Genomic DNA, 21,883 nt, shown 5'->3' on the forward strand with positions numbered 1-21,883 from the left:
TTTCTACGGCACCTGAGCTCTTTGTTAGACAAACAAAGGAACATCCAAATCTCTGATGCATAATTAAAACAGGACAAAAGAGCAATACATAGGAATATGTTACTGATATAAGAATGTATTAAAATAGGATACGTCTAGTTTTAAGGACATTAAGTTCAGTCAGAAAGTTTTAATTCCCTCTTTTGTGCCATAGGTCTTATTTTAAGGAGCTCCATTAATGGATTAACCAAGTGTCTGAAGCTGAGTTTGGCAGAGATTGTACTCTTCACATCCCTCCTGCTGTAAAGTCATTTATGTAGTGAAAGCAAAGGGGGCTTCCAGCCTTCTCAAATAACTGTGGCCTGCACACGTCTATAGTGTTGCATGAGAACTGAATGGGCCCATGCATAGAGCAAATGAGAAGGTTACCTCACACTGGATTATTGTTATTTCCTGAAGGGTTAAAACCAAAGCTGCTGAGCCTGCAGATTAGTTACACTACAGCATGGATGCCCTCGAGCCACGGAGTGATTGATTATTCTTGACACATATAAACATGAAAGTGAAGTCCTTATAGTGGTCTGTGCAGAGTGCAGAAGTGCATTCATCTAACAGTAAGTTTTTATTCATTAAGTGAAAGAAAGTTTTTATTTACATTAGAGTATATGTTTTTCTACTTTACTTGCAATGCCCTAACAGTCACATCTGAGATTTGTGTTGCTCTTTTGTTCGACAGAGCAGACGACGTACAGTCACCTCCCTCGGGGCTGACGCGTGGCACTTCTTTTGTTAAACATGCCAGGTACAGTTTCACACTTTACCGACACCTGAGTCACCTGTTTGGCCACTTGCAGGGAGGGAGAGGAAAAAAAACAAGTCTCTTGTCTGTGGCCATCTACACACAAACACACACAAACACACACAAACACACACAAACACACACACACACACACACACACACACACACTTGCAGCAAATGAAGTGTGTCAGAGGATGTGATTTAAAGAGAACAACAGCTCCTAATCGAGTCATGGTTGGTTTGGTGTACACAAATGTTCAGTTCTCCCCTCCTAATCCTGAGCTTTTTGTTTTTAATTGAAGGAGCTTTCAACCATTAGCATGAGCTAATTAACAGTCCTGTTATACAACTGTAGACAAATATAAAGATCTTGTGAATGAGGGCATCAAGAACTCCCTTCTGTTTGAGATATTTTCCTTAATTTCGCGTCATCGTGCCAAAGATATCCCCTGCGTCCTTTGCTGTTTACCTCGGCTTCATGGCTCCTCAGCCTCCTCTTTTGGCTCAGCTCTTTAATATGGAGAGCATTGGCTTCCCCCGGCCCAAACAATGGCTCCTCTGTTCCCCTGGTCTGGTCGCCTGCTGAAAGAGACACCCATTAGAGAAGCGTCTATCTCTCGGGTGAGGCCCAAGGGTCACGCACAAGTACGGCTCTTGTTTATGTCTGCAAAGCCAATCAAAACATGGCGGCCTACAAGGTTAACTCCTACTTGCCTGGCTGGCTCTCCGGCAGACCGAAGAGGAGGCTCTGCTTGAGCTGAAATCACAAAGTGCAACACATTTAACCACAGCTTCTGTTGTGTTGTGTCACTGACTGAATGAAGTAGCTGTGTGAGAGAGAATAAACAGCAAATACGTTCTGACAGGCTCCTTTTCACCTGCTGCGCACCACCACCCACACACTCTGCGACCCAGCAGAGGGGGCAATTTCAAGTGTCTCCTCATTCCAGCAAACACAGGGTGAGCTCACAGGTGATCATTTGGTAATAAATGATCACCTGTGAGCTCACACTCACATTACAAGAACCCTTATAATTTATGTGTGTTCAGAAAAGGAACCGTTAACCAGTCTGAAATGGCATTAATGAGTCTGTGACTTTCTTTAAGTTGCTGGCGGCGATAGAGGGTTATAACAGAAGAAGCTGCAGTTGGGGAGCTTGTTTTTTTGACACATCTAAATCTGTAACTTTATATGCATAAGGCGTTCATGTTCATCAAGACACTTGTATAAATTTAGATTATTCATGGTTTTGCTAAATTCATCCAAATGCATCCCTCCTGGAGGCATGCTCTGGAAGTGCATGTTTTATATGCAAGCTTTGTCTTTTCCTTCCCTTGTGCCTATTTAGTCTCTGTGTTCATTCCCTTCTGTGCCAGTTCGTCATATGTCATCCCTAAAACCTTTTCTCGTGAGTTGATTGTTGGACTTTTCTTTCAACCTTTTTTGATACATGGACACTTACAGAGTAAAGCTCTGTTCCCCCTTTTTATCTTTAAAAAAAAAAAATATATATATATATTTTTTTTTTGATCTGCAATGGGGTCCACTTCCTTGCGTTTTTTACACATCAATACATTACCTTGATGTTATCGCTAATTCCACCTATACCTTTTAACATTACTATTGGCATTGTAGCTGTAAGTCTGTTTTATATCTGTGTGTTGGTGTGGGTGTAAGGTGTGGGTTCAAAGGATATTGTATCGAAAGTGTAAGGTTGCAGCTTTTCAAGTCTGACAGCTCCAGTGCAAGACTTTTTTCGTGCCCTAGTGTAAATGCTTCATCTTCATGTTAAATGAAAAACTTTGGCCGTTATGGTAGTTTACCGTGCTTCTGGGAAATGTTCTAAATCTGTAAGTAGATGAGTCGACAACCTTTGACACCAAACCAAACTCCTTATAGTCTCAGTCAAGTAACAGCACTGCCTCAGTCATAGATGTGTTTGAACATTTTCCATTCTTCTTTCCGCAGTCTCTGCAAACATCTGGTGCTCAGGCAGGCAGTTGTCATGGGAATAAGAAGCTAAGACAACATCATCACATTTCGCTGTACATAGGGAGAAAAAGGCTGTCGAGGTTCAGCTGGGCAGGGTGCAGCAACCATCCCAGCCTACCCCCCCTCCCCTCGCTGTCTGCTATGACTGAATACAGCTGACCTCCTCTGGCAAAGACCCCAACCTTAACCCCCTCTCCATCTCCTCCAGGCTGCTCCACTCTGCATGGCCACCATATCACAGCTGGGAAGGAGAGGGTGCAGAAATCAATCTGTTAACACTTAGCTGATATAAAACAACAACAATTTTCTCACTTATAACACTCCCTGATTCTCACTTCTCATTTAATCTGCTGTGCTCCACCAGCTCTTTTCTTTACTTTCTCTATGAAGGAGAGGTTGGGCAATCACTATAAGCACTGAGTTCCCTTTGTTTACCAAGAGCAACCCAGCAGAGCGAAGCGCTTTGTTGAGCAGCAGTCACTCCCCGGCCTCCTCACAGCTGTGACACACACACACACACACACACACACACACACACACACACACACACACACACACACACACACACACACACACACACACACACACACACACACACACACACACACACACACAAACACACATGCAAAGAACTGAAATCTCTGACTCACACACTAGCAGTATCCTGTGGTCAAGGGGGAGGGATTCAAATCCTAGCGGTGCAGCACATGAACCTGCTGAACTTGTCCTCTCCGTCTCCTGCTGGCTATTGTTCAGCCCCCATCGACTTTTTCTAACCTGATCTCTTTTCAAAATCTTCACTTACCCGTCCATTTGGACCCAATTAAAACATGCACCCTGTTAGCATGAAACACTGAGTGCAGCTGTCTCACACCATGTGTGAAGATCCATGCACTTGGCATGTAGTGGAAGGAAGACACAAGCCCAATTATGACGGGGGGTGTCACTCAAAATAGAGTGCATAAACAAACAGGGGTCATTGGTGGGAGCTAATTGGCAGGAAAAAGGCTCATGTAGCTGGATAAAATTGAGCAGACACTGTGATTTCCCGGGGACACACGAGGAGCCCACTGTTGGTGCGGGGTAATGAGAGAAGAGTTTGCCTCCTGCCCAGTTTCCAGACGCACTGTCTTCCCAGGCTCGCACAAAGCTCTGAATAAAGCCTCCGAGCTACAGAACCATGTCTAGTTCAGTTGGTGAATATATCTTTTTCTTTTTGTTACCTTACAGGTTGGAACGGCGCCAGAGACATCAGGCAGGCAGGCAGCACGTCTTGTTAGCACGCCTCACCTTGATAACAGCAGTGTGAGGAGAAGGATGGTGCCGGTTGAAGAAAAACAAACCAGCGCACCAGGGGTGGGGCTCTGGGATGATTGTGAGTGTGTGTAGGCTTTCAGTGCGTGTTGTCGGCTCACGCAATGGCGCTACTCCAAACAGCAACAACTGCAAAAACATTGGGCTGAGTGTTAAACTCGGAGCAGTTTTCTGAGCTCATGTTTCACAACAGAGCAAGGCACTCCCTCCATCTCTCCCTTCTTTCTTTACTCTCAGAGTTCATTTCCCTTCCCCCACTTTTTATGCTTCTCCTTCACTTTTTCTCTTGCTTATTGGCCCTGTTTTTCTGCCCTCCCTTAGTATCTGTATTTCTATCACATATGCGCACACACACACACACACACACACACACACAAAACTTTTCAACCCCCCTTTCCCTTCCATCTTAACATACGTGCTCTCCACTCCTCACCCTCCTCCCCTTCCCCCCTCCCTTGCTGGCTGTTGTTGCTGACTGACAGTGCTGATTTACTCCAGGTTTGGCAGCCTGCCAGCTCATCTCAAACAATCGCATGAGCTACAGGGCTGCCTGGCCGGCTGAGCCAAGTTTGGATGGCAATAAACAAAGTCGTAGATTGGCTCCTAACCTCTCCTGAAATCTCTGAGATCACAACTTAACTTTAAGAGCATTATTCCGTACGTTTTATCATTTGTGAGTCCCTGGGAGACCCCTCACAGGGATTAAATATGGCTCCACATTATTTATCCAAATAGCCTACCAAACGTCTTTTTTCTTTCCTAACTTTCCCGTCTATTCCTATCTCCTCTTTAGAGATGAAAGTCCAGACATTGACCGAGCATTTCTGCCGTCTCAGCACCATCCATCCCCAGCCAACTGTCTCTATCACTGCATGCTGATTGGCTCACACAAATGCCCACAGGACTATGGGTAAACTCTTGAACTCGTACTTCTCAAAACGAGAGAACCACCTGGGACTGAAGCTCAGAGAACCAAACACACTCCGGTAGTCTGGTTTCTGGCTGCTCATCATTAACCTGTGGTCACCTCTGTCTCAGCATGGGAGGACATGAAACCCCTGTTTAAGACAAACAAAACAACAGATACTCACAATCTCACTAATAACTTTGGGGAAATGGGACAGTGGGTATTTTGTGCACTGCTTATTAGTACATCAGAAATGCAGCTGTAATTATATTCCTGTTTTTGAAAACTTTTTGTTTGTGCTGTTTTTGGCACAATGGCTCCATAAAAAAAAAACAAAAAAAAAAAAACGTAGATTCTGACAGGCGGTCCCAGTAGAGCGGCAGCAGGGGAGTGCGGTAAAACAAAAACAAGACGAACCATTCCAATGAACAGATTTACTCATAAATAATTCTCTTCCAAGCAGCTGAATGAATTACAAATGCAGACAGAGATGAGGGTGGGCTGAAGAACAAACAATCGGTATAATGTGCAGTAGTGTGCAACATTTGTCTTTGACAGGTCCAGCTCCACAGTTAAGTCTGATTTTAACTGCAGATTGACGATAAAAATAGCTCTGCACTTCCATTCTGATGCTGTTTGTTGAAGAATAGTTCATCTACAAATACTATTATTGCCTCCAGGGATGACCTTGATTCCTTGGTATTTCACTTGGTGCGCCATGCCGAGCTGTGAGGCGCTGCATGCTAACTGTATGCGATGTTGTTGACTTGACCCTGTGATGATGATGTCCACTCTCGTTTGAGGTAATTGGACTTTCCAGCAGTGACCTTCTTGTTTAGAGGAAATCGGTTTTTTTGGTGTGACGCTACTTTCACACGGATTCAGGCAGACAGTAGATAGAAAACCCCATGTGATTTTAGTTTAGCAGGACTGTCATATCAGATGTAGATGTAAAAATACCAGCAAAGGTAAAGAGCATTGCCCTTCAAAGTTAAAATACTTCAACTTACTGTCATCTACAAGAGAATGTGTTGATTGCTCTCTAAGTTACATCAAACAAGGAGAAAACTCAGGCAAATTGGACAATAAGAATGTCCAAGCACATTTTTCAGTAGCTTGGTGTTGGTGTAGATATTTTCTGAATCGAATAGCTTTTCAGATAGAAATAGCTTATCTCTTTTATTGACTGAGTAGTAAGCTAGCAACCACAACAGTTACATTTTCTTGCAAGAAATAGAAAAAGAACATTTTCAGTAGAGCCGACGATTCTGTTGGTCTGATGTAAAACTGCTAAGAATCAGTCATGATGTACCCAGATGAGTGGAGTTTGCTACAAAGAGTGTGCAACATTGCTGTAATGAAACTCCACTTTAATATGCCATTGTCATTTTACAATTAATCTGTAACAGCTCAACACTGGTGTCCCAGTGTGTGACTTGACATTGTGTTTCGGCATTGTGGATGAACAAATAAGACGTTACATCACTCACACATTGAGTTGTGGTCACACACACGGTGCTGTTTCGACTTGACTTGCAGTGTCTTTGCCCTTGTTATGCTTATTTTATCAGCTCCATTGCCGGCTCAGCAGTGGAAAAACTTCACTCCACCATTACGCTTCAGTGTCATTAAGATTTCAGACTAGGGGTAACAGGGGCATAAATATCCTGCCTTGAAATAGCAATGTAAAAGGGGTTAGTGGAGTGAAGCTTCATTTAATTTACAGTAACAAGGTGTTGTCTCTCTGACGTGTACATCCTGCTTGTTTCAGTGCAGTAACAATGTTAATTTACTCCTCCAGCCCAATATCGCACAGCAGCAGTTGCTGTAACATCCACGGATGATGATCCACTGTGAAACTCAGTCAACACGCATGTGAAAGTGTCACCGTGGTGTACTTTTGCGGCATGTACAAAGAGGAACTCTGCACGTAGACACCAGGCAGACAAAACGAGCAGCTCTGCAGACTCGTGAGGGATGGTTTCATGTGACTGTGGCAGTGCGCTGTGTTGTGGTGTAGTGAGATGTGGTAAGAGTCGAGCCCTGCCTACCAGAAATCTGCGACGCCGGAGAGAGACGGTGGTGAGCCTCGTGGTCGCAGTAGACGGGGTTGAGGCTGCTGAAATTCACCACACGGGGCAAAAGGCAGGCAGGGGCCCTCAACTGTAGCCTGACCACTGTAAAAGCCACCAGCTCAGTATGTTATTACATCTCATTGAGCATTATAACGTGGCTGATCATTGGGGTTTTGACATGCATGGAGCTGCCTGCTTGTCACAATTGCAGTGTAGAGATGTCTGCAAACAGTAAGTCTCCTCCTCTCCTGCAAATGTTTATATATACTGAGGTTGTTTTGCTGATGAGAACGCCTCCTGATACTGTTTTCAAGGCTTCCAGGGGAAAACAGCGACAAGCATGATCTGTCTCAAAGAAGATAACGTACATGTAAATACCTCCCCTTCAACAGAGTCAGTGATAACAAGACTATTGTTCTGGCACACCCTGACCTATGACAGTTGTCTGCATTGGACAAGATCACAGCCTGTCTGATTAACCCACAGACTTTGGCTCATACTTGACAACAGGGAGAGTTTTCTATCATCATCCTCTGTCGTTATCTTACCTCCTGCATGTCCCCTAATGGGTTTACACTGAGAAATCAACCAGATTAACGGCATTAGGCTTAATAAATCCAGTCATGGGCGTGATAAAGACCAGGCTAGGGAATCTGAGCTGTAGCCAATCCTTCCCTGCTGCGCTCTAACATGGGAGCAGCGCTTTAATCTGGATACCAGCGGGGGATTTCACGCTGGGAAGAAATTACATCGAGTGCTTCACTTCACTGGTGTAGGTGAAAAACAGATTCAATACTGGTGAATAATAATGTGAGATATTAGAGGCACTGAAATGAAAGGCAAAGACGTCAGGCTAGAAATTCAGTAATCTACCTGTAACTGGTTTGGGAATAAAAGATCACGATCAAATAATACAGTATCAATGCTAAATCATGTGTAGCAACAGCAACTTCTTAAATGTATGACAATACGTTGACACATTCAGTCTAATTTAGGCTGGTTACATGACTCACATATGTCTCTTAATTTTAGCAATGGATTTAATGGGTATGTAGCTATGGCAACTTTTGGTACAACTATGAAAATATAAAGCAACAGTTAATCACAAGGCCTGATATAACAGTAGTAATGTCTCTAAATGTTAGTAATGTCTTGACATTTAAGCAATGAACTCGGTTATTAAAGATAGTCAGTAGCTTTTCCCTAAAAATTAAAACAGACTTATAAAACAGTAATCACATCTCATGAGCCTCCATACATGTGTGGTGGTGACTGTGTCTGCAAACACCCTGTCCTCCTCTGCCTTATTTTCGATGTTTTGGTTGACTCTGGAAGTTACTGGGTGGAGAGCTGCTGTGTTCCCCCAGCCAATTACACCACACTGGTGAGTTTAGGAGTGGATGCAATTCAGCAATTGGACTTGATTCAAACCGGCAAATAATACCGATGAGGTCGTCGTGGCTAAGAAGAGAAAATAAAATCATAGTGAGGCTAAATGACTAGCAAATAAAGCTTGCATCAAAACAAGGGTGAACCTTGGGTTGGCTTTCACTGGTGGACGTAGAGTTGGCCTGTTTCAATTGGACAAGCAGGTGCCAAACACTGGCCGTTATATTGTGATAGCTTGTTAAAAAGGTACCTTATAGAATAGATAGAAGCAGTAAATGTCCTAAGTCCTGTGGGCTATAAGCCCAGGACGAGGTGCCCAGTTTGAATGTTTTGTTTACAAGCTGCAGAGAACATTGCTCTACCTTTAAGTAGCGTTCATAAGATTTTTGTTCATCAGGCTGAAAATTTGGAGCCATAGTAGGTCTCATTCACGCTGGTTATGTAATTTAATGATCAATTTTCTATTATCTTAGCAATTTATTTGACAAGTATGTAGCTACAGCAACTTTAAACAACAATGTTGAGCCTCACCTGGTCTAATTCTGGTTGGTTACCATAGGCACTGACCAATACTACAGTGTCATTGCCAAATTATTTCTTAATATTTTGCATTGGGATTGATAATAAGAATGAATTTATGGCAAGTTTCTGTCCAAATATGGGAGTGTGTTTCTAAGTTACTCTTATTGTCTCAACATGTTTCGCAATTAATTTCATTAAGTTTATTGAATGCATTGATTTTTCCACCGATGACAATGTGGAGTGCAGTTGTTCTTATTCAAGCTGATTACCTTAATCAGTGATTTAATATTACAGTAATGTACAGTAACATCACTAAATTGTCAAAATTTGGGCAATGATTTTGGTAGGTGTGCAACTAAGTCAACTTTTTGTCCCACTTTGACTATTTGGGGCTTCATTTAGGCTGGTTTGCCTCTTTCAATGACCTTAGATTACAGTATTAGTGCCGAGTTGTCTCAAATATTTGCAATGAATTAGCAAAGTATGAAGCTACTGTTTATCTGACTGTGACAATTGGCAGCCACAGTCAGTCTGATTTATTGACAGGTTGCCTTCTTCAACAGTGCCACACTGTACCATTTAGCGGGTCGGTCTGAGACGACTCATTCAAACCCATCGTTCCCTAGAAAAACAGATTTCTTGTAAAGGCCGTTCCACCTCAGTAAATAGAGGGCACCCAGGGATGAATGGCGACTGCTCTCATGGGCCCCCACACAATACTGACTCCTACAATGCCTTTAGCTGGCACACAGATTTCAGTAATTAGACTGTGACTGTTGCTGGCAGGGGGCCAGGGTCAGAGCCACAGGAAGGGGTGGGGGGGAGGTACACACATATACACACACAAGCGCACACACACATGCACTCACTCAATCGCACACACGCACTGACTGCCCAAAGCTGCCCTGCCATGTTTGCCCTCATAAGCTACAACCCCTCCTCACTCTGTTCTCTTGTGTCGTGTTTTTATGGGTCTGAGTCAGGGTCCGGGGGTTTGTTGGGTTTGTTTACCGCTGGGTACTTTGGGTTTTTTAGAGGGGGGAGGGGTAATTACAATGGTGGGGAAAACAAACAGAGGATGGAGCGAAATGAGACTTGGCTTGTGGTCACATGGGAGCTATTTATTCATTACTGGTCCAATGAGAACCTTTGTTTTCTTTGCTGTAGGATGTTTAGATGAGGAGGTGCAGACAACAAATATATGAGGATCGGTAAATCTGCTGATTCATAAGAAGGCGATGGAAAAAGTGGAAGCCTTCTTTTCTCATGATGCACTTAAAGTGAAGTATTGTTTCATTTTTTGATTCTTATCTCAACTTCTAAAAACAGATCAGCATGCACTGTACAGGAGTCTGTGGAGTTTGCTGCACTGCCTCTCCTCTGAATTTTCTTCTTTCTCTCTTTCTTTCAGATTACCCCCATGAACTCAGGCTGAACTGCCTGGCTCTGCAGAGGTTTTATGATCTAAGTATCATGGTCAGTCAACCCAAACCAGCGCTGGTTGGCAGAGTGGCGTCGAGTGGTAAGCAACACAAGACAAACTATCCTGATACGATCTCGAACTCTTGAACCTATCGCAAAGGCACAGCTAGAGAGCGGGCAATCAGTCTCACTCCTTTAAAACTCCAGGAACCTGTATGTCCATGTTGTTACAGTGATGTTTCAATGCAAACACATCGCTTCTCTTGATGGTTGTTTTTATGACTTGTAGCGGTGAGAGTCTGGACATCGTCTTACCCGGTCCAGCCTGGTGTGTCTCAGAGTTTTCCCCGGGGGGAAGTGCAACGCAGATGAGGGGGGCGGGAAGGGAAGTTGGCAATCCCCCTCTCTCACGCACCCTCTGGATTAGAACATTGGAAATCACAAGTAGAGAGCCGGACAAAAATACCCTCAGTGACTACAACCCCCTCCTCCACCCTGTTTGACCCGGGGTCATCGGCTTGGCAGTGACCCCTGCTAACCCACAGCTCCGCTCGCAGGGATCGACTTGTGGTGTCAGTGGAGTTGTTTACATATGGAGATGGTGCAGAAGAAAATGAAGAAGGAAAACGCAGCAATTAATCAGAAAGGGAAATTAACTTAATAGGGAACACTGCAGGCATTGCAGTGCAATTTCAACTGGACAATGTGCAGTGATTCATCTTTTGAAAAACAACTCATGGCTTTCTTTTACAAATACGTCATACAATAAAAAGGCATGGAAGTCAGATTTTGTCAAGCATTGATCACAGGTTTGCTTTCCAACAGAAACCTAATCTGACAATCCATTAAAAATTCAGCTTAATTTGTTTTCTGCAATGTCTTGGGTCCCTTGCTTATCAAATATCAATCTAGTAAAAGGGAGTTTTCTGTATTTTTCTGAACCCCCTAATACTTTTCCCTTTCAGATTGTTTAACTTGCTTATTTGCAGCACAAGCCAAGTTAGTATTTGATGCACAAGCCCTCATGTAGCTCATGTTTGCTAGTGGCTGTATTAATTCAGTGTAATGCTGCAGCATTAGAATAATGAAAGCTTCTGCAGCTGGGCCTCCCTTTTTCTCTGACTCTCTCTTTCTGTTTTTGTCCTCTCAACAACTTCTCTCACGTGGTTCTCACACCCAATACCTCACGCTTTCAATCACGCCCATGAGGTTTGCGTATGTCACAATGGCTTGCACCAATTCCCCAGAGTCTCCCTCTAGTCATTCTCATGTTGCTGCGTGGAACAAGGAGGGTTTGTGTTGGAATTTAACGTGCTAATTAGCAAAGAGAATGCACATTACTGTTTATTTTTGTTTATTTTGTACATGTGACCTTGTACAGTAGATATTTATAATCAAGCCTTTACACTTGAATTTGCTCTAATCTGCCTTAACTTTTCATGTGTGGTTCATAAACACACTGGTTTGTTTACATGTGACACATGGTTGGCTTTATCCACAGCAGTAAGCCTGTTTATTAAGAGTGCATGACTGCTTGGAAAAGTGTTGATGCCTGAGGACTGAACTCCTAAGAATTATCAATAAAGGGTTAATAACTTGACCTTTAGGGACTCTGGGTAAATCATGCTTGGAAACCCCCCACTCAGAGAGTGGCACTCATCTGCAGCTCAGATTTGCCCCCCTTCCCTTATTAACTTTCAGTCAACCTCCAGCTAACATCTATCCGACACCCCATCCCCCGAGTCCTCCTCTTTATCAGCTGTAGAGCCACAAACACCCTCATACTGGTCGGTCCATAAGTCGGCCTCAATCCCTCGATGCCCAAAGGCCTGTGAGGATGTGTCAACCAGCGTTCAGTCGCATACTTAAGCTGTGATGGTTTACTTATCAAAACATGAGGACGGTGCAGTATTGGTACTTTTCAGTATGTTTGTCACCTGGATTGGATTGGCAAAGCTCTGTGATTATGGATCTCCTTTTCAAATCAAAACACCGCACAGAGCTGATATGTTAGCGCAGCATACAAGTCAGTCATAAAAAGTAGCATCATGAATCTCTAACAATTATTAAGTACATTTGCAACTCCGAGCCAAAGAGAAAGCAATAATTGCTATTTTGAGGCCTTGAATTGGCATTTTCAGTAGAATTGATTTAAATCAAACTAGAAATAAATACTTCATTCAAAATGTTTTTTGGACCACAACATATATGTCAACCTCTAGATGTCTTGATTGATTGATTGATTGATTGATTGATTGATTGATTGAATTTATTTTCATGTCATGCACACTAAGTGCCCAACCCTCATGGGCTTATAAGACACCAGAGAATTCAGTTGCAGTGGTTGACATTCACATATCATAGCATTACAAAGTTGCCGGCTCCTGTCACAGTTCAGTCTTAAATAACGTGTTATGTCTTTTTTCCCAGGCTTTACAAACAAAATCTGCTCTAACAAAGGTTCCTTTTTTAAAACACAACTCAGGTTTTTCATAATCGTCTAGTCAAAAGAAATCAACATAAATGGAAGACATTCTTTTAAAAAGAACATCCCTGATGTCAGCATACATCGTGAATCTCGTTTTTAGTTTCTCCTATCTCACACAACAAACAAACTCGGTCTTCCTCTGGAATGGCATTAAACCTGCCGGTCTCTACAGCTAAAGGCAATGTACCTGGACGTAGCTGAGCGCAGAGGGATCTTTGTCTTTTGGTCAAATTAAGCAATCCTTTATGAGACAATATGTTCTTAGTTATGGTTTGCACCATATATCCACAGACCATTTCTCTTTGTACATGAGAAACATATTATTCTTTATCTCCTGAATATCACAAGTTAACTTATTTAGAAAAATAAAGGACAACCCTCGAGATACTGTTTAGAATTGAAGAGCAACAAGATCATTTTTTTAACTATTTTATCTCGTGATCATCACGGGTAACAACTTACCAATTCAACCAGGAATTTAGACTTTGCAACTGCGGAGTTAGGAGTGTTTTCCTGCCAGCCCCTAGCGTATCCTCCGCGGGACGTCAGAATGAGCTGATGTGTGGACGCAGCCGGTAATATTAAGGAAAAACAGTGAAACCTGTCTGTATGGGCATAAAAGGAAATAGTTTCATGTTACAAATTGCAGGTGGGCTGGCATGTCACACATTTGGTGCAACATGCACAAGGACTCAAGGGTACCCAAACAAGACTTTCATGAGCCTGTGAAATTGTGATTACACTGATATCCAGGATGATATACAGTACGGAAAATACATGTCGCTTTTGTTAAAATTACTGCAGCTTAGCCTGAAAGCATTGCAAAAACATTAGTAGAAAGTGGAACATATTGATTCCAAAATCATTAACTAATGATGAGCATGAGGGGGGGCGGGGGGGATCTGCTTCGTGTTTGTTTTCTCTTTGAGTCAGTCACTGACAACTTGAGCGGTGGATTAGGATAAGTGATGCTGTTGGTTTGGATTGCTCAGCATCCTGATTATCTCAAGCTGGCCTGATGCTCTTCTGATTGCACAAATAAAAGATAAGCAGATTAGATTGACTTGTGATGACAGCTCTGTACTTGAATTGACAGGCTTTTGATGGCCATTTCCAACTAAACGCCATCCACTGACCTTTCACTTAAAACCTTTTCTTCTTCATATTTAATCAGAGCATCTGCTTAGCAGAGTTACTGCAAAATGCATTATGTTTGTTTCTCTCTCTCCCCCCCCCCCCCCCTCTCTGCCTTGCTCTTTCTTTCATTGTTATCCTTTGGTGAGTCCGACCCTGATCAACAGAGTTAAACTAAACAAGCTGATGTCTTCCTGGCTCGATTTTACTGGATATAGAGGACGCCAGCAGAGGCTCCGGTCTGAGGTAATCGCACCACAAAGGTAATTGCACTCTGTAAAACACTAACTGGATGTTTATGTCCAGGCCCAGAGGGAAGTCATTAATGCCATCTTAATTAAAGGTAATAAAACCCTTTTTTTGCCTTATGGGATGGAGTGACCTTGACTTGATCTCTTGCATGCTTTTTGGTTCATTTTAGAGACTTGTGCATTGGCCAAACATGTTACACACAGGATTAAGTTTCACCCTCACTTTTGAATATTGAGCCTTCACTAAGACAAAGGGAGATTGGTTCTGTCAGCTCTGTGTGTTTCTGAAAGCTAAATAAACTCATTCTGGCATAATTGTGCAATTTTTGTGTATTTATTTATGTTGGTTAATCTTTTATAAACTACTTTTACACACAAAAAAGTGTGACACACTCTCTTGTCTTGACATTTTCATTTTAACATCTCTAAACAACAAAGTGTTAAACAATGAATTATTCATCAACAGGTCCCCCGCTTCACAGTTATAGGATAAATAACTCCAGGCAAAATGATTGTGGGAAATGATTAAGCTGGATGGCTATTTCAAATGAGTTGCTTCAGCAACAGAGGCAACAAAAACAGGCTGCCAGGGTTAGACCAACACAGTCATACAGTGACTGTAGCTCCGGTGGCTTGGAAAGAATAACACTGTGCCGGAGAAAGAGAGAGAGAGAGAAAAGGAGCATACACTGATATGAGTAATGGCAAACAGCTGCTCAGCCAGGACGCTAAAAATACACACACACAGCACACACATGTGGGACAGGTGTGCATATATGTGTGTATTAGTCTGTAGAAAACTGTGCTGCAAGCTTCATTTCATAGAGGAAAAGATTACATTAAACAGAGGAGGAAATTCACTCATTAGCACCATGAAGTTTGCATGAAAGATTATGTAAAACATCATAAGGCTTCTAAGTGGAAGTTAAATAAGCGAGAACCTGTAATAATGACAAATGTATCAAAGTAGAAGTTCTTATTATAGAGAAAAGAGTTGGATCAGAATTTCACATTAATATTTATAATTCTATATCAGGCAGACATTCTATTAATTTGAACTACTTAGAAAACTTGCAGTTGCCAAACAATCTCCATTCAACCTTACATGTTTTGGAGTCTTTGCTATTGCACCAGATTCTGCATGTTTAGTATGTGTGGGACCAGATTCTGCTATCTGACAAGTTCTGCGTTTGATTTGTAGTCCCAGCAGTGTCATCCATTAGTATTTTAAATGGACTTGATTGAGCTTGAAGAGTCTCCTGTCTTCTCATTTTTAGACTGCTGAAGCGCTTTTTATATGGTTCACCCATTCACACCACATTCATGCACTTATGGCAGAGGTTAGTGTCCATCAGTATTAACTGATCCAACACAGCAGATGGAGGAGTTTGGGATTCAGGGTATTGCCCAAGGAAACTTCGAAATGTGACTGAAGGAGTTTGAACCCCTGACCTACCTGACTCTTCCCAACAGCCACCCCTGCATTTTAGCTCTAATTTACCCTACACAGGAAAACAGTCCAATAGAGAGCAAAGGGGGCAGGACGCAATACACTGTATTGGAATCCAGGAACCCATCAGCTGTCATTTAATGTCTATTAAGCTTCAATGACTCTCTTTGCACAAATATCTGTAATATTTTACACCGCATGTCACACTCACCCATTCACACACTGATGGCAGAGGCTGCTGTGTAAAGTGTCCATCAGAATTAGCTAGTCCCATTCATACACATGCATACGCCGCTGACGAAGCAGCGAGAGCAATTAGGGGTTTAATGTCTTGACCAAGGACCCTGCGGACATGTTGCTGCAGGAGCTGGGGATCTAACCTCCAACCTTCCGGTTTAGAGACCGATGTGTTGCCGCCAACAGCAACAAATGCAAAGTGAAGTCTTGGCTGGAACTCCTTTTTCCCAAACCACACCGAAAACCCTTAAAAAAGGTAGTCCCAGAGGCGTCAACCGATCAACCGATAGCCAATGGGCTCGGAATCTGTTGCAGCCTGGATAAACAGCAGTTGAAAAAACAACTCCGACTTGAGGTCAAGTTGTTCACTTTTTTTCCCCAATATTTCAGAGAAGTATTAAAAGCGCTCACACGGTACATTTTTTGTTCCACAACAGTTGACTGAGTTTTATAAACTGAGGAAGACCTTGGTGAAACGCTCCCCAACCAAAAAGTTAGTGAAGCTTGAAGGGACATAATTAAGACAATTGCTTTCTGTACAAGCTTAGATTGAAAGACACATGTTATTCCCTCATCATAAGGAAATTGTATAGCTACAGTATCTTGGTCATTTTTTGTGTGTATAGGTCCGTTTATCTTTTATTTGTTCCCCTACTCAAGAACACTTATGCTCAAATGTTCACGGATGACACGATCTATGTTCCCTCCAAAGGTTTTACACTGTTCAACTCCTCTACAGGTGGCATTAATGCTCTATGAAGTATAGCTCTTTGCCGCTATGCTATACATTGGTGTAAACATAGCAGACCTCTGCAAGAACCAGCTCTGCGTGTTTAACGAGGAAGAAAATGCATTCAATAAGTTTGTTTAGCTTCAAGGACACACTACAATCCGTTGTGGTAAGGAACACTGAATGTTAAAAAACAACATTTAGTCTGCAAATCAGTCATAATGAGAGTGTTCATATTAAATGCAGAGGACAAAAGATACAGTATTCCCTGACAAAGTATAATATGGCAGAAAATGGAAATACAAGTACCTGAAAATGTTCTTATCTACAGCACTTGAGTTAATGCACCTATAGATACTCACTGCTGCTATTGTATTCCACAGCAGCACTTTATAGCCCAAAGACAATCACTTATAAATTATTAAAATCTCACTGTCTGCAGTTTCATCTCTCTCTCTCTCTCTCTCTCTGCAGGAACCCGGTGGAAAGGTCCACAGTTCCAGTAACAGGATCTGGAGAGGTACGGGTCTGGACCCCAGGCAGCAAAAACAATCATCTGGCTCCTATTGGGAGTTAGGGGCCGGCCCTACGCCAATAATAACAACTCTCTCATCAAGTGAGGAGAGAGCAAGAGCAGCAGAGAGCAGCGAGGGGGAGTAAAAGTGTTTATCTCTGCTGTGTTGTGTAGGTGGATATGAGCTTTTTTTTTCTGCCAATGCTTCACTTGTGGGATAGAATGTCAGAAGGACTCATCTGTGACCCAGTCAGACGGGTGACCTTTTGTTCTGTCATATGCACAAACACACACAGACAAACTGTGGAACAGTAAAAAGGAAAAAAAGCAACAGGAGGTGCCTCTCCCGACCCCTGCCACCATCGTCCACCACAAAAACACGCACACAACAGAAGTCATGCAAAAACAACAAGTCTTATCAAGGTCACAACTACTTCTCCTCAGAAACTTTAAGTATGCCCCCCCCCCCCCCAGTCACCATCATGAAGGCCATCTGTCTGTTTGTAAAATAGATGATAAAGCCAACACATGAAGCAGGCTATACCAAGCCAGGGCTACACGCGTTTATTCTGCTCCATGGCTGCAGTGGGCTTAAAAAGATTCCTCTTTTGTTGTTATCAAATCTAAACTTTTAGAAATTCACAAGTGGAAAAAACAAAAAACAAAAAAATAACCACAGATGTGAGCAAGCAAAGAAATTTAGCCATATCCTGTTATAGTCTGCATCTCCTCCCCTAAATATAGTTTGTGTGTATGTGTGTTTGAGTCTTTGTGTGTTGGATTTGGGTCTAACTAAAGGGATTAGGGAGGCCTGTCTTAAATATTGTGTTTCCCCCTGAGGCCTTCTGGTGAGGACAGATCCCTGCTGGAGACTGACGCTCTGTCTGCATGAATCACAGTGTGGGCGTGTGTGTGTGTGTGTGTGTGTGTGTGTGTGTGTGTGTGTGTGTGAGTGTGTGTGTGTATGTGTGTGTGTGTGTGTGTGAGAGTGTGTGTGTGTGTATGTGTGTGTGTATGTGTGTGATCTTGTGTGTTTATATATATCTGACTTTGTTTGTGCCTGCTTGCATGCTTTGCTGTCCATCTTATCCCGATTCCCCAGATTTTTCCACTCTCTCTCACATCATTATTTTCTGCCTGACAGCCATCCTCTCTGTCCAGAACATCAGCCAATGCTCCTGTTTGAAAAGACTTAGTGAGTGTCTACTACGCTGATGATACAGGGACAATATCTGGTCTTCAGTTCTGATAGGCTGAGTCACATTGTTAACTGCTGTAAAACGCCCCACTAATACACCTGTGACCACAAAACAGCCACCCACTGTGGTGCTGATGTGCCTGTAAGGATCCAGTGTTCAGCTACTGATTACTCTTAGTTAGAAAAAGAGACAGCCTACTGCTTATTAAAATGACTTAAAAACCTGGAAATTAGTCAAGTGAACATATCGTGTTTTTAAATAGCTGCTGATGGGGTTAAAGTTGGAAAAATTGAATTTCAGCAGCACTTTCACATGTTGTTGAGTCCACTATCATGATGATAAAATTACATTTATCACTCAATTAGTAGAACAACTAAGTGTACTAACGAAAGTATTGGACTTAAATTACCTGTGAGAAACTTTTGTTTGTGTAGATTTTGGCGATATCATATCTTATATCTTTGTTGATTTTGTCATTTTTACATGTAAGTAATATTTTCTGAAACGGAGGATATGCTTTATCAAAACAAAACTTAGAGGCCACACTCACACCAACAAGCTCTTTGATAGTAGGTGCAGTCAAACATTTTAAACTCATCAAGGTCACTATTATAGACAGTAAAATATATTTATTTAAAAAAAGGGTATTTTAAAGTTGTATCATTGTTCATACTATGTTACGATTTGTCACTGGTTAGATCAAATAAACGTACATGTCTCAATACAACACAGAAATCTAACAAAGAGCTGATTATATGATATGACAGGTCTAGATTACTTCAGTGCTCTAATCATGGGGGTTTTCTGTGCTGAGACTGTCTTTATGGGATCTGCTTGATATCCAAATCTGTGCAAAAACAGGAAATCACTTTTTATTTTAAACAGGGCCCTTTTACTGTCTATGTGTGCATGTGCCCATGTGTAAAAAACAATGTAATGAACTAATATGTTATAGCACAACAGTAACAGGGGACAATTCTGATTGCACTTTCATCAAAATGACATTTCCAATGTACAACTTTGACTAATAATAGATTGTTTTTACAAAGTGTTGTACTTTTACATGAGTAATAGATCTCAATACTTTCTTCAACACTGTCACTCATTGAGCACAAAGACAACTCACCATAATAACTTCTAGAAACACTCTCTCTCCTGTCAACATAATAATTAACAGTAGACTGAATTGCAGTGGATTTTTAAATAAACATGAACCATGGATTTGACTCCACTTTGTGTCGCCTAATGGCACTTAGTAGTCTTAAATCATTGTAAAATACAACCTCTAATGGCTTTCTGCTTAAGAGTGGTTGAGAAATCCCGACAATGCTGGTGTTGACTCTATTATTATAGTGAGAGAAAGGCTGTGATGTTGGCCACTTGTGTGGATGTCAGGGTTTAAAAGTTCAGCTGTCAGATGGATAGCTGTTGAGCAGGGTGGTGCTGTGAAAAAAACCCCTCTGTGGCCGAGTAACCTCCTGTTTGTGTGTGTACGTGCCAACATGTGCATGTCCTTTTTGTAGAGGCAAAAGTGCAACCCAGTTAACTTCACATCCTCAAGCAGCAGAAACTTAGATAGACTCTTATCTCCTGTTTGCATCTGCAGGGTTTGTGTAAGGGGGCTAAAGTCTGTGGTTAGTCCCGCCTTTCATCACATCGCAGTGTTTTTGCTGCACCGATCTACTAACCTGATGTTGACTTATAAGCTACAGTCTAGTTGGCGAAGATAACTCTCTTATCATCACACTTCACTTTGCAGATGTTGTCTAATCAGTACAGTTTACCATAATTCATGCTGAGTCATGCAGTATTTTTAACTCTCTGCTTTACGACACACTCACTAATTAGTATGATCACCCAAATGTATTGCATTTGTAATTTTAAGGCATCATGAAATACAAGCTTTTGTCTTTTCACAGTAAATCAAGAAAAGTGTTGCAGGTTGTTTTTTTCTCTCCTTCATCCTCTGGACCTGCACAGTCTGCCTGGTCTATTTTCATTTTGCAGCGGTAGAGTGGCAGCCTCGACCCCACCTGACCCCCCCAGCTCAGCTTCTGCTGATGTCAGCGTCTTGCAGCAGATTGGAGCATGTAGTTTTCAAACAAAAGCCCCAATCCCTCCACCCCCCCCCCCCTCCCCTGAGGGGCGCTCATTCAATCTGCTCCCTTAAAGGGGCCGTGCACTGATTCAACTAGTGTTTGCTCTCTTTTTTCTCTCTCAGACAATGCCACTGCTTCCCATCTCCACATCACATGGTTTTTGTCCTGAGCACTAACATCAAATAGTCGTGGTGATAGTCACTTCTTGTTGCATGAGCCAGAATGATCTGGAGACAAAATACAACCCAAGTGTCTGCAGGATATCCTGCCGTGCCCTTGCATGTCTGAATGAGCTCTCTGTGGAGGAGAAACAGACTGCATTATGAAACCTTCTCACAACTTGTCCTCTTTTCACTGCTGGTTCTCTCTCTCCCGGTTGGTCTCTCTCCCATCTGAGATATAACAGCATACTCGTCACATCCATCAGGTTTATTGGCCTGTTCTTTATGCAACAGAGCAAGACTTGAGAAAACATTTGCTTGCATTTTTCTTGGTCAGGAGAGACACTCGTTTTTGTGCGCCTGAACATTTGTGGGTTTTGCCTGCTGCACTGTGGTCAGCCTAATTGTTGGAACAAATAAAACAGACACACACATGATGATTCATAACAGATATCAACATGTCAGATTTTTGCAAAAAGAAAGTTGCATGGGATGTATTCATGCACAGAAAAATCGAAGAATAGACCCCAAAGACAAGATCAGCCCAATAAACACTCACACAGACCCACATTGAAGTCATAGTGCTGGCATGTCCCCTGCACCTGACCCAACTTTATTGCCCCCGTGTGCCCCCTTTGGATGAGTGTGTGTGTGTGTGTGTGTGTGTGTGTGTGTGTGTGTGTGTGTGTGTGTGTGTGTGTGTGTGTGTGTGTGTGTGTGTGTGTGTGTGTGTGTGTGTGGAGGTTTTGTGTGAACAGCTGGCATGAAGACTGCAGGCTCCACAGCGCGGTCATCTAATATCTCCTGGCTGGCCCTGAGGTCCACAGTCCTGGGGAAACACCATCCATAAAGAGGCTCTTATCTGGACTTGGGGGCCCCCTTTTACATCTTGCTGCTAATAAAACACCACAGAGACTCTTTGGCTGTATTCTAAATCCCAGCCATATTTTAGATAACAACTCTGGATCAAAAGAGTGAATCATGGAGGGGTTATACATCTTAATCTCTCTGTTATTTGTTCGGTTCAACTCTCACTCATCCAAATTAAATTACACGTGATGAATCAGCTTTTACACACATCTATGCTTCTCAAGAAACAAGGCCTCGATTCTAGCTTATAACCTTGACAGCATCACAGTTATTTTTTCAACTGCAGAGTGAAGCACATCAAGCACATTAACCTCCACTAACATGCTGACCTTTGAAAATGCAATCATTCA

General features: G+C 42.4%; 2 long non-coding RNA genes across 2 annotated transcripts; one reads left to right on the forward strand and one right to left on the reverse strand.

Annotated features, from left to right (window-relative positions):
- Positions 1–88: 88 nt before the first annotated feature.
- Positions 89–4,596, reverse strand: LOC136183284 (uncharacterized). Its single transcript, XR_010669115.1, has 3 exons — positions 3,995–4,596; positions 1,493–1,535; positions 89–1,357 (listed from the first exon to the last, which is right to left on the reverse strand). It is a non-coding gene; the product is annotated as an uncharacterized lncRNA (long non-coding RNA).
- A 5,361-nt stretch (positions 4,597–9,957) lies between these two features.
- On the forward strand, positions 9,958–12,402 carry LOC136183289 (uncharacterized). Its single transcript, XR_010669124.1, has 3 exons — positions 9,958–10,258; positions 10,390–10,500; positions 10,690–12,402. It is a non-coding gene; the product is annotated as an uncharacterized lncRNA (long non-coding RNA).
- Positions 12,403–21,883: the final 9,481 nt, after the last annotated feature.

This window comes from Labrus bergylta, chromosome 18 (genome assembly GCF_963930695.1).
Source record: "Labrus bergylta chromosome 18, fLabBer1.1, whole genome shotgun sequence".
Taxonomy (NCBI): domain Eukaryota; kingdom Metazoa; phylum Chordata; class Actinopteri; order Labriformes; family Labridae; genus Labrus; species Labrus bergylta.